This window comes from Sabethes cyaneus, chromosome 3 (assembly GCF_943734655.1).
Source record: "Sabethes cyaneus chromosome 3, idSabCyanKW18_F2, whole genome shotgun sequence".
Taxonomy (NCBI): domain Eukaryota; kingdom Metazoa; phylum Arthropoda; class Insecta; order Diptera; family Culicidae; genus Sabethes; species Sabethes cyaneus.
The window spans coordinates 9,987,781-9,997,011 of record NC_071355.1 but is presented as its reverse complement, the minus strand read 5'-3'; the positions used below and the strand labels follow the sequence as shown (position 1 = coordinate 9,997,011).

General features: G+C 39.0%; 1 protein-coding gene across 2 annotated transcripts in view; it reads left to right on the top strand.

Moving 5' to 3' along the window:
* Positions 1-387: 387 nt before the first annotated feature.
* LOC128741205 (FH2 domain-containing protein 1) overlaps positions 388-9,231 on the top strand; it is a 183,963-nt gene continuing 175,119 nt past the window's right edge. For both annotated transcript variants that reach the window (XM_053836838.1, XM_053836839.1), the window contains exon 1: positions 388-769. The gene's annotated coding sequence lies outside the window, so the exon portion shown is untranslated. The remainder of the gene's footprint in view (positions 770-9,231) is intronic.

Below are 9,231 nucleotides of genomic sequence, written 5' to 3'. Positions count from 1 at the left end.
AATGTACAAGACTGCCGTTGTCATTAAGCACAGCAAAACAATTCGACTATCTAACCCGAGAACCACACTACCGACTGACAATCGTTCGTAGCCAAGCGATTCTAGCCAGCCAGCCAGCGCAGCGCTGCTACGGACGGCCTGCTTCGACCGGTTTCCCTCGGTTCGATATAGACGCACTGCATCAGCGGGCCCGGGCAGCGCAGCGCGACAATTTAGCTGAGCGACACGAGAAGGCGTGCGATCGCTTTATGCTAAACAACACACGCAGCGCGCGGCAGCACACGGCGACACGGCATCAGCGAGCAGTGCCGACCCAGCGTCGGAGCCCCATCACTCCTATTAGTTCGGTTCGAACCGTCTGCGCGATCGGATTAAATCGAAGACAGTTGCGCCTGCCGTGCGCCTTAGCCCGTGGTGACAACATTCGCTTTCGTTTCGTCCATTCCAGGCATTCCAAACAACAAAAAAAAGAACAAACGAACTGGAGAAAAGACTCTCTTCGCGGAATATCAGACAGTGCGTTGTGTTATTTGCTAGTGATGCTTGTTTGTGACTTACAGCAGCGATAGACCACCGATCATTCAGTATCAGTTTATACAACAGCCACCCGGTTGGTGGTCATACAATCGTTGTTGGGCCTTCAATGCTGGCCCTTCGTGGGTAGAATTGAAGACTAGAGCCCGGGCATTGTCCATCGGTAGTGCAACCGTAAACGACGTGAACCAAACTGTGGATTACTCAACAAACAAAAGTGCAGCATTAATTGAATGTAAGTGATAGATCTCGTCAATGAAGTAACAGAAACGAATAAGTGAAAGATAAATACTACTCAAGCTAGGCAGAATTCCATTTTTATGCAAATTTCCAGTGAAGAGCTCTTGTCGAGAGTAAACAGGTTTAATTGAATACCGAACAATTATGAAATAGGAATTCAATTATAGCCCCCCGAAGCGGACAGCAATTTGGAGGCAAACAAAACTCACTGTTCTCGGCGCGAACCGAATCAATCTCCCATTGAGTCAACTTATTTGCAAATCTAAGATATTTGGCGTTAGGTGCTGGTGCTGTGGTAATAATATGTAGTGGTGACGGTGGTGGTGGTGGCGGTGGAGAGTGTGCGTGGAAGCAGAAAAATATAATACGAATCTACATGTGCCCGTTGCGGAGAACTTGAAAATCAAGGAGAAAAAGGACGCCCACATTTTCCACACAGCGCGACCACGCGCAACCATAAGAGCCACCTTAGTGGAGAGCTTGCTTGGTTGGTTGGTTGGTGTTGTTATAGTAGCACCAGCTTCGGTTGTTTCTTGCCAGCTAAGTTAACTAACAACAACAAGAACAGCAGCAACAAAGCAGTTTGGCGAACAGCTGGTAGAGGTGTTCAGATTCGGAACAGCAGTCGGTGCAGAATTTTTTTCTAATTAGAAAGTACTTAGGCGTGGTTATTGAGAACAATTTTTGAAGAAAATTCATCAAATTTATGCTTTATGATTCATCAGTTTATGATTGGACAAAACTAAACTCACGGCCTCTAGAATGGTTTGCCGATTTGAACGAGCTAAGCGTGTTGATTATGGTGTGAAATCAGTCAAACAATTCTTTCATTCATTGACTAAAGTTATTTGAGCGTCTTGGTGGAATACGAAAATTGAAATTAAAGAAAAGTTTTTCACGTTTGAATTCCACCATTAATTTTAATCACGATAGATACATATTTTGCCTCAAAAGGTTTTTTGACGTAAGATCGTAGGATGTCTCTCAGAAAGATTTCGAACGCTAATGGCTCTGCCAACTTTGATGGTTTGAATACCGATCGATTCATAATAGATCTAGCAATTATGTGGTTTTTAATACAATTTTCATTTTCAATTACTAAATAGTAAAAATTATTGGAAAGCTTTAAGGTCAAATTTCCTCATACATTTTCTTCATGATTCATGACTTATGACCTTGCTGCACAGACAGGGACGTTGTTAAACACACCATCTCACAGTGGTCAAATTTTGAAAAAACGTGGACATTAGCAATTAGGTAAAATATGCGTAATTTTTCAAGGGTGGTGCCTTCGGAAAAGTTTAATAATAAAATATAGCGCATCTTTCTGTACTATTAGGGTGACCGTGAATTCACTTATTAGGGTAATATAAACTTTTGTTTTTTTTAAATTTCAAAAAAAAAATTCTTCAAAAAGTTGCAGAACATACTAAAATAAGCAACTTTGCTGAATACATTAACTATCTATCTCTCATCGGTTGCGAAATATAATGATGTGTTAAAAAGGAGCACTTAAAAATCAATTATGCTCAATAACTTTGCACACGATTTTTTTACTGCTTTCGAGTGTTCTACAAAGTAATTCAGTATGCTAAAATACACATTTTCTTCGAAGACTGTTTGTCGCTAGGACGCATATTTAATCTATACCTATAAAGAAGGATTTCTGTCTGTCTGTCTGTCTGTCTGTCTGTCCGTATGTTCCTTATAGAATCGAAAACTACTGAACCAATCGGCATGAAAATATGCATGTAGAGGTTTTTTGGGGCCAGGAAAGGTTTTAGTGATGGTTAGAAACCCCTCCCCCCACTAAGAGGGGGGGCTCCCATACAAATGAAACACATATTTCTGCATAACTCGACAACTAATCAAGCAAATAGAACAAAATTTGGCATGTGGGTGTTTTCGGTGACAAGAATTTATTCTATGGTAAATTGAGACCCCTCCCCTCTTTATAAGGGGAATTATAACTCCTCTCCTCTTTACAAGGGGGGGCTTCCATACAAATTTCCTCATAACTCGAGAACTAATCAAGCAAATGGAACCAAATTTGGCATGTGAAGGTTTTCGAGGGCAAGAATATTTTCTATAGTAAATTAGGACCCCTCCCCACTTTAAGAGGGGGGGCTCCTGTACCAAAGAAACACAATTTTCCTCATAACTCGAGAAGTAATTAAGCAAATGGAACCAAATTTGGCATGTAGGTGTTTTTGGATACAAATTTTTTTCTATGATGAATCCTCCCCGTTTTAGGAGGGGGGATCCTATACACATGAAATACAAATTTCCTCATAACTGAAGAACTAATCAAGCAAATGAAACAAAATTTGGCATGTGAAAGTTTTCGAGGGCAAGAATATTTTCTATGGTAAATAAGGACCCATCCCCACTTTAAGAGGGGGGGCTCCTATACAAACAAAATACAAATTTCCTCATAACTCGAGAACTAATCAAGCAAATGGAACAAAACTTGGCACGTGGGTGTTTTTGGAGACAAAAATTTTTTCTATCATGAATTGGGACCCCTCCCCACTTTAGGAAGGGGGCTCCTATACAAATGAAATGCAAATTTCCTCATAACTCGAGAATTAGTCAAGCAAATGGAACCAAATTTGGCATGTGAAAGTTTTCTAAGGCATGAATATTTTCTATGGTGAATTAGAACCTCTCCCCACTTTAAGAGGGGGGGCTCCTATACAAACTAAATACAAATTTCCTCATAACTCGAGAACTAATCAAGCAAATGGAACCAAATTTGACACGTGGATGTTTTTGGAGACAAAAATTTTTTTTATGATGAACTGCGACCCCTCCTCACTTTAGGAGGGGGGGCTCCTATACAAATGAAATACAAATTTCCTCATAACTCAAGAGCTAATCAAGCTAATGAAACCAAATTTGGCATGTGAAAGTTTTCGAGAGCAAGAATATTTTCTATGGTGAATTAGGACCCCTCCCAACCTTAAGAGGGGGGGCTCCTATACAAACGAAATACAAATTTCCTCATAACTCGAGAACTAATCAAGAAAATAGAACCAAATTTGGCATGTGCAGGTTTCTGGAGGCAAAAATATTTTCTATGGTGAATTAGGACCCCTCCCAACTTTAAGAGGGGGTGCTTCTACACAAATGAAATACAAATTTCCTCATAATTCGAGAACTAATCAAGCAAATGGAACCATATTTGGCATGTGGGTGTTTTGGAGGCAACCATTTTTTCTATGATGAATTAGGACCCCTTACCTTTTAAGAGGGGGGGCTCTCATACAAACGAAATACAAATTTCCTCATAACTCTAGAACTAATCAAGCAAATGGAACCAAATTTATACTTTGGGTGTTTTTGTAGGCAAGAATATTTTCTATGGTATATTTTCTATGGATTTCCCCACTTTAAGAGGGGGGGGGGGCTCCTATACAAATGAAAAACAAATTTCCTCATAACTCGAGAACTAATCAAGCAAATGGAACCAAATTTAACATGTAAGCGGTTTTGGACGCAAGATTTTTTTCTATGGTGAATTGAGACCCCTCTCTTCTTTAGAAAGCGAGTTATGGCCCATCTCCCCTTTAAGAGGGTGGGCTTCCATACAAATGAAATGCAAATTTCCTCTTATCTCGAGAACTAATCAATCAAATGGAACTAAATTTGGCATGTGGGAGTTTTAGATGGCAGAAATCTTTTCTATGGTGAATTACGACCCCTTCCCCTTTTAAGAGGGGAGCTCCCATAGAAATGAAATTCAAATTTCCTTATAACTTGAGAATTAATCAAGCAAATGGAACCAAATTTGGCATGTGGGAGATTTTGGAATCTTGAATTTATTTTATGATAGTTAGAGACCTCTTACCCCTGTGGTAGGGAGATATGGACTCTCATACAAATAAAACAGAAATTTTTGCGAAACTCAAAAACTAATCGAACTCGAGAAATTCGAGACTCTTCCATAAAACATTAGTCAATACAAGACCACAAAAACTTTCTATAGTAACACTAGATCATTCAGGACGAGACGGTCGCGAGTGTTGCCGGTGGCCCGCCGTCGGAAGCGCCGTCCATTGGGGGGCTTGCAAAACTCGAGATTGTGACAAAGATCATCCGAGATTCATGATTATGTACAACACAGGTTAATTTGTGGCAATGCGAAGTTTGTCGGGTCAGCTAGTAAGTTATAAAATAAATGAAAAAAATGTGCAATATTCAAATTTTTTTTCTCTATTTCGGGCAGTTTCGCTCAAACCAGACAACCATTAGGTGTAAGTGTTAGGTGTATTATCTATCAAAACAAAAAAATATCTCCATCATGCGCACTCCAAAGAAATCTCAGAAAAATCAATTGAAAAATGTGTTTTTTTAATAAATTTTTTTATAATTCATTAAATATGAATCTTGAATCGTGAAAACCAGTCTTCAGAGAAATTGTGTATTTTAGCATACTGAATAACTTTGTAGAACATTTGAAAGCAATAAAAAAATTGTGTGTAAAGTTATTGAGCATAATTGATTTTTAAGTGCTCCTTTTTGGCACATCATTATACTTCGCAACCGGTAAGATATAGATAGTTACCAATTTCAGCAAAATTGCTTATTTTAATATGCTCTGCAACTTTGTGAAGAAATTTTTTTTTGAAAATAAAAAAAAACAAAAGTTCGTATCACCCTAATAGGTGATCTCACGGTTACCCGAATAGTGCAAAAAGATGCGTTATATTTTATTATTAAACTTCTCCAAAGACACAATGCCTCAAAAATAACTCATATTTGCGTTATAGCAAACTATTGTAATTTTGGTGGTTTCATTAGAGTGATACAAATTTTCGTTTATTTAAATGCGTTCAAAAAGGTATGGTGTCTTCAGCAAAGTTGTAGAACAAATTAAAATAAGCAACTTTGTTAAATGCAGCAACACTCTATCTCTTTTCCTTTTAATTCTATTAAAAAATAACACATTTTTAAATTGTTTTTTATGAGATTCCTTCAGAGTGCTCCTAATGGAAATATTTTTTTATAGATAAAATATAGTACTTTCACCTAATGGATGTCTCGTTTGTGCGAAGCTGCCCGAAATTGTCAAAAAAAAAATTTGAATATTGTAATTTTTTTTTTCATTTATTTTATAACTTATTAAATATGCGTCCTAACGACACACAGTTTTCACTGAAAGTGTGTATTTTAGCATACGAAATAACTTTGTAGAACACTCAAAAGTTCAGGTTTCAGTTTTCACTGAATATCACCCTAATAGGTGAATTCACGGTCACCCTAATAGTGCAGAAAGATGCGCTATATTTTATTATTAAACTTCTCCGAAGACACTACCCTTGAAAAATTACGCATTTTTTTACCCAATTGCTAATGTCCGCGTTTTTTCAAAATTTGACCACTGTGCGTTGTACTGCCGAGGATTACTGGAGGATTTGTCGGCGAGTTAAAATTTGATTCGTATTAGCACGGGCTCTCATAAAGCCCGCCTGATCCTGCCCTACAAACGACGCAAAAAAATCTGGGAGAGCACCTTGTACTTTTACTTGTACTGAAACTAGTAAGATGCAGAGGACGTTAGCTAATTGATATTTTAACTGGCTGTCCACATGTTAGTTGTAAGACAATTATACTTCAAATCAATCGATCACAATGAATGGTGCTATCAACGATTTCGTGAAAATTGACGAATGCGAATCAGTGTTCTGAATGATAACCCAGAATAGTTATTTATTTTTTCGGTTTAATCGTAGTTGTAAGCAAGCTCCTTAAGTATCCTAACTTAGTCAGTTGCATACCAGTTTCAGGCCAGTTCCCTAAATTTGACTAGTGCTACAAGTCATGCAACAATCATTAGAAGATGTGTAGGCTAATTATTGCACGCTTCGTAGTGTTTGCACCTTTTCACGACGGTTTGTTATATTAAATGTAATTTGACAACAACATCGGCTAGATAATTTCATTATCTGTTAGAATGTTACTATTTTCTTAGTAAATCAATGTGGTTTTCAAGCGTAATGACAAATTTTCTTACATGTGTCCCAATTTCGCTTTCACCAAACGATTTTCTTGTCAAAATTATTAAGAAAGTTGATTTAAAAAGTAAGCTTTTATTGAACGTTAGATGCAAATAAACATATTCTATGAGTTTCGTAGCACTGGTAGAAACTTACTATACTCAATAAGTGAATATAGTTGGGTCTTTAGAACACAAGTTGCCGATAAATTCGTAAGTTCAATAATTGAAATAACTAACGAAACTCCTTCCAATTTTATTGTACACCTTTTTTTCTTGTCCTAATTCCTGTTTTTCAGCAAAGTGCATTTGACAGTTCACTTCTTTGCGGTGTTGTTTTTTGTTTATCAACGCAAGCGGTGGAAGCGACGGTTTTCAGTAACGCGATTTTTCCCATTTTTCACTGTATTATATATGGGTCATTCCACGGCAAGTGACCGAGAAAAAGTACAAACTTGTAATCGAGCTTCTCGGATTTTTGCCACATTCGGTCAGATTGTTTGTTTTGCAAAACGCAAAAATCTCAAGTTTGGTGCCGATTGGACTCCCTCTCCCTTTTGCCCCCCGTCCTACCTTTTAATAAGTAAAAGTCTTGTTTTCGTCAAATGCTTATTTTCTTTTCCTTATATCTCCGGAAATATTAAGTCTAGATAGACACTATTTTCAAAGGAAATTGCCCAAGCAATTAAAAAAAACAGTAATCTTTCGCACCAGTGCTGCCAAATATTTTTTAACTCGATTCGATATAGTTTGATCTCAAAAATTCCCCAGATTGTTTACATAAGAATCAGTTATCGTCACGAGGTATTCCTTGACGGTCCAGAGATACAGCGTTTTGAAGCAAGTAACCCTCAATTTCTCATGTAAAAGCTGCGGCCGTCGGCAACGCACTGCATGTTTCTATCGCACAGTGCACTCTTGGCGACAATCTGTTGACAACTGTTGAGGCGCAGCGGTTGGAAACACGCAATTCCAAGCAATTATCAGACTTTCCGTTCCATAATTCCCCGGTTCAACTTGTCGAAATTGGTCCCAGTGCCTTGCCGTTCAACAATAACTCACCGCGAACAAGTGACGGCCGACGAGAAAGACTGGCGATCCTCAAACTCCAGCGGAAGCGCGATGGCAAATTTCGGGCGCTGTTGGAGAACAGAGATGTGGGCTTGTATTTGGTAAAGCATTAGCAATAACATACGACATTAAAAAACCTGACCGACTTTATCGATTTTTCATGTCATTGCGAAAACAATCAAACAACTGCGCTTGATGCTTTGTTCGTACTGCCAGCTTCCCCCCACTCCCAGCACTTCGTATGCGCTGAATAGAGCCAATCTGGCATTTATAACATCCTCTACAGCGGGAAAGCAGCAAGCGTTGAACGGAAGCCTGGTTATGGACGCCTGACAATACTACGCGCCCGTAACGTGCAACAGAAGCTGAAAATGAAAACTGAGAGCTTATCGTTCCACGCCTTGGGTCGGAGCAACGGGCTAAGCGGTCATAATGGGCGACGAAAACTACTTGACGCTGGATGGCAATGACCGCAACAGAACTGAGCACTTTACGTCCCCCACCAAGAAGGCAACTGATGACGTGAAGTATATCTTACGCCCCAAGTTCCCGAAAAAGATCCTTCTGTAACTGGCGATCAGCGAGAAGAGAATGTTCAAGTCTTTCCTTTCGTTCGAGGTTTACAGTGAACGAGAAGATTTTTTTTTGTATGCCAGAAGGGCATTGGGTTAAAAGGCCACTGCCCCAGTCTTAATGATCATCTTTTGTGGCAGCGAGAAGAACACGAAGATACGAATATATAGAATACGAAGTACCTACCGGAAGTTGCCCTCTTCTCTAAGAAGTATCGCGTAAAGGATGTGGCTTTTGACCGCATCTGATCTCAGGCCATTAACTTAAAAGATTACTGGACTTTTATCTACGATCACCAACTCTTCCAACGTCCCCCAACTGCAACTAATAGGAAACTTTTAGGCCAAGCTCAAATGGAGCATTTATTCCAATAATTTTGTTGCCAATATAGAGAAGGAGCTAATCGCCAAAGCCTCGAAAGAGTTGAACAATATGCAGATGTCTATCTTTTGACCGGTCATAGCGAAGGTTCCGGTGAACCGTTGTAAAGCCATTCAGCAGGGCGTCGAAGCATTGTTATAGAAGGCTTAGGCCAATTAAGGAAAGGACTTTGGAAAATTCGTTCCATTGAATTCTCTTTCGTATTGTTTTCATCGCCATTAGAAATTAGTCTATTTTTCCAACACATACATTAAGTGCAGCGAAGTATTGGATAAGGGGCAAATACGAAAAAATGATAAACCTGCTGAGAGTGCATGTTGACCGACATACTCACGAAGCCATTGCAACAGATTCGACTAGAGAAGTTACGCTATAAAGTAGGAATGCCTTGGGTCTAATCGAGAAGGAGTGTTAGAAGCAGTAAGCGTTCAGAC